The 9,532-nt window shown below is 29.7% G+C and overlaps 1 long non-coding RNA gene and 1 pseudogene across 2 annotated transcripts; one reads left to right on the forward strand and one right to left on the reverse strand.

Annotated features, from left to right (window-relative positions):
- Positions 1-377: 377 nt before the first annotated feature.
- Positions 378-1,605, reverse strand: LOC105154242 (uncharacterized). Its single transcript, XR_847171.2, has 2 exons — positions 1,391-1,605; positions 378-1,319 (listed from the first exon to the last, which is right to left on the reverse strand). It is a non-coding gene; the product is annotated as an uncharacterized LOC105154242 (long non-coding RNA).
- Positions 1,606-1,759: 154 nt separating this feature from the next.
- LOC147910138 (uncharacterized) lies at positions 1,760-8,889 on the forward strand (annotated as a pseudogene). Its single transcript, XR_015544488.1, has 4 exons — positions 1,760-2,314; positions 6,376-6,991; positions 7,069-7,391; positions 7,577-8,889. The product of XR_015544488.1 is annotated as an uncharacterized LOC147910138 (transcript).
- Positions 8,890-9,532: the final 643 nt, after the last annotated feature.

A 9,532-nucleotide genomic window follows, 5' to 3' on the forward strand; every position in this document is an offset into this window, starting at 1 on the left:
TCGGTTTTGGCAATCATAAGCTTTGACAAAATTTGTAACATTCTATTTCATGCTGTCCCATGAATAATATTGAATACGTTTTAAAGTTTTAGTAATATCTTTATAATCGCCGATTTTTAAGTTATGTAATTCTTTAGGGATGTCTTGTTTTGTATCTGAATAGGTAATATTTCGTAGGTATAGACTGGAGTAAAAATTGGTTTATCTTTAAATATATATTTAATCATTTAAATTATTGGTGTATCTTTAAATATATATTTAATCATTTAAATTATTCTTGTTTATTAGTGATATTTCCTACGGGCTATTGATATTATCTTTTGATTGTGTGAAATAGCATATTAGTAGTATAGTATAACGGGTTCTAAATTAGAGGGGTGCGTGCGGCGCGAGGGGGAAAGGCGTTAGAGGTTCTCGTAGGCGCGGGAAAGAGAGGGGAAGACACGAGAAGGTCCCGGCGTTATTGGTGTTTACGTAAACATCAGTACTAATGATACATGCCGCCATGTTGTGACGTCATGTATCATGCCGTCGCCTCCTCCCGCCATCACCGCCACCGCCGCCATCGCCGTCGCGAATTCCGCGCCCATCCAAAATGCGTCGCGGCGCCATTGTGCTCGTTATCTGATATACTTACCATCTTTCTCTCGATGCGTTGCTGTCTTCTCCTATCTCCCTTTTTTCTTTTCGCACCTATTTGACATTTCACGACATGTATATCATTAATGTAATTTTGATACAATTACGACATTGCCAAATAGTACACATAACGATACCAATATTAAAGATTATTACGATGCATTGCGACGTTGCCAAGTAATGCGCATAATTATATAAAATAAAAAGATCAATTTTAACCTCCGAATCGCGCACGTTTATTTTCATATTTGTTATTCATTCTTTTTTTTTTATTATGGAGGTACATATGACATAGGACAAGTCGGATGGGAAATAAAGAAAGTACATATACAGGGTTGGCCATATTCGACGGAAAGATGTTTTTTTTTCAATCATGGGAAAAAAACACATTTTTTGCTGTTCATTTTAAAAATCATTTAATAGGGTTCAAAGTCTTTCCGTCGAATATGGCCAACCCTGTAATGATGTGAACGAAATATTTTTTATTCACATGTTATTATATCGTTTTTTTTCATACGTATTAAAAACTAAAGCCAATACCTCACAATCGATGAGCTGATGTCCATTGAAGATATCGCTATACGCGTATAGCATCTTCAGGCACGATGTTGGAGAATCATGTATATTTGACATCGACCATATCGACGAGTCGGAATCGTTCGAACATTATATCGATACATCTGAAACTCAAATATACGCGTAGCGTCGTTTCGGTCATCGTCATGCGTACGGATAAAGAATCGAGACGTACGAGCGTAGCATTGTTCAGTGTACAAACTCTGATAATTAGCGGTTCAACGTTTATAAAATTATCCTTGTATATTCTTTTTGAAAATATTACATCTTGTAAATATTACATCGTTGCTCGTAGAGGCTCTTCCACGTTTCGAGAGACAGCGATAGTTCGTGTCCGCGGGTACAAACTCCGTATATTTCAGTGGGGACGGAAGTTGTCGTAGTTCCAATACACAGTCCAGGCGGCAGCATCATATTCTCCCACCATGGATTGTGTCAACGAATGTTTACGAATATCAACGAATGCTTACGAAATGTACGGTAACGAGTTTCAGTTGGTTTCAATTTTATTCATTTTGTTTGTGAAGTGTTGTAAAGTGTTGTGAAGTATCGTGAAGATTGAATCTTACGTTTTTAGGAAGGGATAAGTTTTTTAGATAATATTTTCTTATTTCTCACAATCAGTATTCCTATTTGTCATCTCTATGTATTTCTATTTGTTATTTTTATATATTTTTACTTTCTATTTACTTTCTATTTATTTTTATATATTTTTAATTTATATTTACTTTGTTTTGTTTTATTCTCCTATTTTTTATATATTCTTTTATTCTATTCTCTTATTCTTTTATTTTATTCAGTTCTATTCTATTCTCTTATTCCATTCTCTTATTTTATTTTTCTATTCTATTCTTATATCTTTTATTTTTATTCCGTTTTTTAATTTTTTATTTATAATTAAAAATTTTATAGTTTACAGGAGTTCAAATAATAATAAAATCAGTTGTCAGTTTTTGTTAAATAAATAGGTTAAGATGGTACGGAAGTGCTGTGTGCCTCAGCAACTCTGATATGAGATCTATTCCGTTACATAAATTTCCCAAAAATTCACAAAAAGCCAAAATTAGGCTAGAAGCCATTGAACGAACTAATTTGATTAGTAAGTTTACTAAAAGATTAATGTATATTCATAAAATAATTATAAATATTTTCATAAAAATATTTATAATTATTAATATGTATGTAAATTGATCAAAACATCTTTTTAATACATATAATATTTTTGTATGGAATATTTGTGTTTATATATATATAGATATATACATATATATATATATATATATATATATATATATATTAGGTGTTGGAATTAATTCGTAGCGTTTTACAAGTGATGGGAAGTACTTTCATTAATGTATTTTTTAATGCTCATGTGAAATAAATAACATTCTTTCATTAAAAAACGCTACGAATTAATTCCAACACCTAATATATTGCGTGGAATATTATTGTTCAAGATTTATAATTCTGGATACTGACTTCATATGTATGCATTGAAATTTATATCTATTACATTCCTTTTTTTTATTGGAAAAAGAATATATATGATAGTAATCAACATGAATACGCAAGTCAAAACAACGTATTAGTCTATATAATTATAAATCTTGGATGGTATTGATTGTACACCATTAATTTATAAATATTAATATAAATTTACAAATATATCTTTCTATATTATAGATGCATCCTCATAAACATTAAATAACTTGAGGCCGGATTTGTACATTACATTTTGCTAATGATTGTTTTATTCATGCTATGCAGCACGACGAAATTTGAAAGATTGGGCTTTCAACTTTGCAATTACCATCCATAATAAATGAACAAGACAGAGCTAGTACTAGTACTATTATTTCAAATGCAGAAGATATAGATATTCAACATAATTCAACTTTGCAATCATTGTAATTGAACAAGATAGAGCTAATATTAGTACTACGATTAGTTCAAATGTAGAAGATATAAATATTCAGTAAAATTCAACTTTGCAATTATTATCAATAGTGACTGTACAAGATAGAGCTGGTACTAGTATTATTTTTATAAATTTTGAAAATTTAAATATTCATCATCCTGTTGTGTAATGCCAATACCCAAATGCAAGCAAGTATACAATCAATATACAATCATCACTTTCGACTCAAATATGCAGACAAAAATTGAGACAAGTTAAAAAACTATTATATAAAAAAAGCATTCAAATCTGCAAGCAACGTAAACACAAATTAATGAATTATGAAAGAAAAACAAGTGGAAAATAGTAACATCAGATTTCTCATCTGTACAAAGAATCTTTTTAGATATGATCAAAATAAATTTAAAACGTAAACCAGAGGTATACTTTTCATAACTTTTTATTATTGCCTTAGTTTATACCGATTTATTTATTATATTAAATAGTAAACAATTGTATAATGTGATTATTAATGTTGAATGTTGCACTGGTTACTAATGACTACTATTACAGTCAATATAACAAAGAATATATATAAAATTCATAATTAATAATAATATATGTAACTGGTTTAGTGGTATTTGATTAAAATCGATTTAATAAACTAAATAAAAAGCGCAATATAAGCATATAAATATTTTTGTTTTCAATCAAGTTTAGTCAAAAATATGTAGACAATTAAATTACATCTCATATTCAACATATGAAATTTATAACTGATACATTAATTAAATAAATAATTCATCGGTATATACTTTGTTTTTTTTATTTACGGGGAAATATGAAGTTTGCAAAAAATAAAAGAGCAAGAAGATTGGATTGTGAACAGATAAATAATTATTTATTGGTAATTAATTGTTTAACTAACAACTGATAAAGTATAAAGGTATTATTGCTATAGTTTTTCTCATTCTTTATGTAATTCAGTTAAAATTATAAGAAATGCAAAGAAAATAATTTCTTTTAATAAAGAATTTTATATTATCCCTTTATAGTATTTAATAATTATAAAAATCTTAATTAGAAAATAATAAACTTTTTACATTGACTAAATAAATGTTTTTTACAGTATTATACTTTTTGCAATACTTATATTCAAAACATATATTAATTAATAATTAAGTTACTAACGCTTTGTAGTAGTAATAACTAATATTAATAATTGTAATAAATAATTTAAAATTATGAATTATTTTGTAGATTGGGCTCAACATTGTAATTGTTATATATTTTGTGCTAAATTTTATTTCCTTTTTTATTATATTTTGCCTCATTATTTATTTTTATTTTATAAATTTGTTTCTTATTTACGTTTTATATATATATTAAGGTATATATAGTGACATTATTATTTTATACTGTTAATTAGAATATTACATGTTTGTATGTATGGGAATGTATGAATATACAGAGTGTTTCTAAATTTCTGCATACGGAGTACAAGACGTGATACTTTATGTTAAAAAAAATAACTTTTTCCTTTACCAAAATTGCGTCTGATAAATAACTTTTACTTTTATTTGTTAACTTCAACCTGCTCTTCTGTAAAAGCTACTTATCGGAATTTTGTTACAGAAAAAAGTTGTTTGTTTTAAAAATATCTTAAAAAAAGTTGTTTGTTTTAGCATAAAGTATCATGTCTTATATACAGGACATGTATATACATATAAATTATACCAACTACATGAATACATGACAATGACTTAATGATTATTTTATAATGAATTATTATGTTTTATGATTTAATATCATATATTAAAATATGACAAGTTTTTCAAATTATTTTCAGTTCTCTGTTTATTATATGACTAATATGTCATCAGTTTTATAATTTAAAGGATTTTAGATCAAGATTATTTTAAGCTGTCAAAATTTTACAACTCAGAATTCAAGTATAATTCATGAAATAAATTTTATGACATATATTTTATGAATTATGATAATGAAACATAATCATGACACAAGAGAAAAATTAATATTTTAGATGACGTATAGTGTCAATGAACATACAACGGAATATGTACATACGTATGAATATATGTAAAGTATGCATTTAAATTTTATCCCAATAGTGTGTATGTTATAGTATGTAAGATATTTTTAAAATGTTCTGAATACATTTTTAAGATAATTATTAGGTGTTGGAATTAATTCGTAGCGTTTTTTAATGAAAGAATGTTATTTATTTCACATGAGCATTAAAAAATACATTAATGAAAGTACTTCCCATCACTTGTAAAACGCTACGAATTAATTCCAACACCTAATATATTAATTTGGTTACATAAATGCTGTTTAGATAATACACATTTTTGGTCAAGAATTTATTTTATATACTTTGCCACATAAATGTACTTTTGTGTATATTTTTGCATCCTTTAACAAATGTATACTTTTCTTCTAACTGCATTTAATTCTATATTTTCACAGTTATGTGCCCTCTTTCTAGTATTATGTATAAAAACATGTACGTAAATAAATGTCTTTTTAAAAATGTCTTTTTATAAATTTCTTTATATATATGTATATATATGCATGTTATAAAACAATGTCTATATTTTATGATGGGTCAAAGTACATAATTTTATTTATTTGATGCTTAATCTTTTAGCGTTTTTTAAAAATATAGATTATTATTTTTAACGTATGGTATAAACATTTCTAATTATGTATATTTGCTTTAACATTTTGATATCCTTTATTTTGTTTTACAAGCCATTAAAGATGTAAATATTAAAATAATTATAGATATTAATTAAAAATATGTAATTAGAAATATAAAAATTATTAGAAATGTCTCATTCTATAATAATGCATGGAGTGAATAATATAGAGATAATTATAACGCTTTGTCAAAGTAGCCTATACGTATATTATTTAACAATGTAATATAGAGACTTATTAATATTTATTAATCGTATATTATTTATTGTATTAGGTGTTGGAATTAATTCGTAGCGTTTTTTAATGAAAGAATGTTATTTATTTCACATGAGCATTAAAAAATACATTAATGAAAGTACTTCCCATCACTTGTAAAACGCTACGAATTAATTCCAACACCTAATAGAATGAATATGCATGTATATTGTGAAATAGTATATTTGTATTATTTTTTATTTAGTTTTTTTGTTGTAATTTTAGATTTGCAGTTACAAGTTGTTTGTTTTAATAAAATAATAATAATGTTTGATACTTTCCAGGGACAACAGTATAATGCCAAACAAAAGACATTCTCATGATTCTAATGATGTTTTATACATCATTCTAATGATGTATAATACAATGGGAAAGCAGTACATACAACAGTTTAAGAAATATTTTTCAAGAAATTCCGTCAATACAAACATTGCAATTAGTGTTGCATAAGATACCTCTACCCTCCGGATTAAATCTTTTTATGTCGAAACATTAAAAAAAATATGGCTCAAAATATGTCAATAAAAGAAAAGGTGTGCATTTTTATATGGGATGAGATATCTATACAACCTAAATACATATAATGTTCGAAAAAATGTAATATATATGGTCTTGAAGATTGGGGTTAAATCGCTCGGGAAAAATCGTGGATCATGTTTTAGTTTTTATGATACGGGGATTAAATTCTGCCCGGAAAATTCCAATTTTATATAATTTTTGTGATAAACAAATAAAGACTGCGCAATTAATTCGTTGCATTAAACAACATATAAAAGAAATAGTAAATGCAGTCTTTCACATTGTTGCAACTAGACGATCAAGGTTCGTCGAATGTAGCAGCGATAAAAGATTTATTACTACATACTGATATGAAACGAAATTTTTAAAATAAGGCAAGATGTAAGTTGTTATATATATAATATTTATTGTATTTGAAACATGCTGCAATTTTAATGTTTTTATCTATTTGTTAATAGGTCAAACTTTTGAAGTTGAAAACAACGAAATTATTCCATTATACCATTCCCCACATTTTATTAAAGATATAAGGCATAATTTGTTAACGAAGGACCTAGTCAGCTGGAAAGATAATAAACCAGATAAAATAGCATTATGCGACGTAATAAAAACGGCATGGATAATGGATCGAAAAATTAATACAATTCGACCACATTTAAAAAAATTAACAGAAGAACATATCATATATCATAATTGAAGCCAAATTAAGAAAATGCGTGTCAAATATGCAACACAAGTTCTTAGTGAATGGCTGGTGTCATTGAAACATTGGCAAGATCAAATTGTAAGTATACAGATAATTACAAGAAAAATAACATAAAAGTTTATTTTATAAAAATGTACAATATTAAAAAGAAAATATTAACAATAACAATAAATATTAGAAATGTACTCTAGTTGCATATATCAAGTAAATCTTTATAATTTAAAGGAAAGATTTTATATAAAAATGTTTGCATTATTTACAGTATATAATCGTAGAGGATAAGGAATATAAAATAAATATCGAAGAAAGAATGGCAACAGCGAAAACAGTTAATTTATTTAATGACTTATTCGATTCTGTAAATGGAGGTAATGAAAAGGGTTGTAGCGATCAGAAGGAGGAGCGATACAAGCGAACGATACTCTTGTGAATTTCTTTACAATCACAACAATAAATTTCATTAACTTACACAAAATAGTTCTAACTTCTTACAGCACAAAATGATTTAACGCAGCGAAATCCCTTCGGATGGAAAAGCGCACCCGATTGACACGAAATTTTCCATTTCTAATCCTAATGATACTAAACTGATGTTCAAGCACTGATGTCACGCGATCGCAGTCATTGTGTGACTTATGAGGTGTTTCCAGATTGTTCTCGAAAGTGCTGGTAACCGCAAAGCCGGACATGACGTGAAAAAAGAATCGAGAATTTTCTCGATTATTATTATAAAACAAGGGAACAATTTGGAATCACCTTGATCAGAGAACAACAATTTTTATCGCTGTCATTTGTGTTCGTATCGACTTGCGATATGTGCGCCTTTTATTGACCGTTCTTCGCCGAGGCACTTCGCTTGACGTGGAGCCAATGAGGACAGCGCTATATACTAAGCGCGCCCCTCACTGATCAAGTGGCGTTCCGCGCAGTGTTGCGTCATGTGTGACGTTGGCGCGCGCGAAAAATGCCGTGCTAGTGAGATTCTACTATCCTTTTATTTAATTAAAAGGATGAGCTACGTGTCGCTTTAAACATTCCGCCCGCTTTGATGTAACTAACGAAGAATGACGATATTCCCTTTGCCGGTAAAGAAGATGCACGCGTAAGTCACTCATCCAATGTCCTCGATCGACGCGGTACGACGATTTCAATGTTTTCCTGTCCGACGCATAGAGTAGTGATCGAGAAATAAGTGATAAGTTCGACGCATAAACAATAACCGAGTTCTATATGAGTGACAGTGCGTGAATGCTATTTTAATTAAAACGAAAAGTGCACGATCTCCGCAAACCCAAGATATGGCTTGAAGTATTGGATTACACAGATAAGACATACGTATTGACAAGTTAAGTTGACGGCTTTCGCGAATTCCTCGACTGCATTATGATTCAAGCATATGAATTGAATTAGATTTATATTCCGTTAATTGCCACGAAATCTAAACGCGATAACTTTGAAGATATTTCGACGAGACTCGCTACTGTTTTAATATATACAGGGTGACATGAATATACGGCCCCACTCGTCCCGAGCAGATAGAATGGACTAAATTGAATAGAAAAGTCCTCTACCATTTTGCAATGTTCGCAATAATTAACGGGATATTAACGTTTAAAGATAGCCCAATACGCGCGTCCTCTCGACCTATTATTGCCGAAGGTACGGGTCCACCGAACGCGCGGGCCGCGAGGAGTGGGACCCTCGCGGGTTTCCAAGTACGAATGGCGCGGCGCGCCTGCTAGGTCACCTCTCTCCGCTCCTCGCGTGCTGTGGGCCATATCTTCAGCAATAGTAGGTAGACACGCGTATTCGGCTATCTTTAAACGTTAATATCTCGTTAATTATTGCGAGCATTGCAAAATGATACATGACTTTTCTATTCAGTTTAGTGCACTCTACCTGCTCGGGACGAATGGGGTCGTATATTCATGCCATCCTGTATATGTAACGAACGAAAGACATGTGTTTATAAGCAAGCCAATCGAGGAGTGCGCGTGAGATGATCAACGCGAGTTATAGAACCGGAGTAGATTCTTTCTGTGTTTCCAATGTATCATCGCGAGGAAACAGAATGGGTTTCACCAGAAGCTGTGTGAACTCCGAGGATGTAGTCCTGAGGGTGACGACTCGGACGCGTCCTATCCTAGATGCAGCGTCGTGATGTGTGCCAGTGGTCACTTGGAAGGTTGCGTGATCTCGTTCCTCGTCATAATAAA

Source organism: Acromyrmex echinatior, chromosome 3 (assembly GCF_024713525.1).
Source record: "Acromyrmex echinatior isolate Ae372 chromosome 3, ASM2471352v2, whole genome shotgun sequence".
Lineage (NCBI taxonomy): Eukaryota > Metazoa > Arthropoda > Insecta > Hymenoptera > Formicidae > Acromyrmex > Acromyrmex echinatior.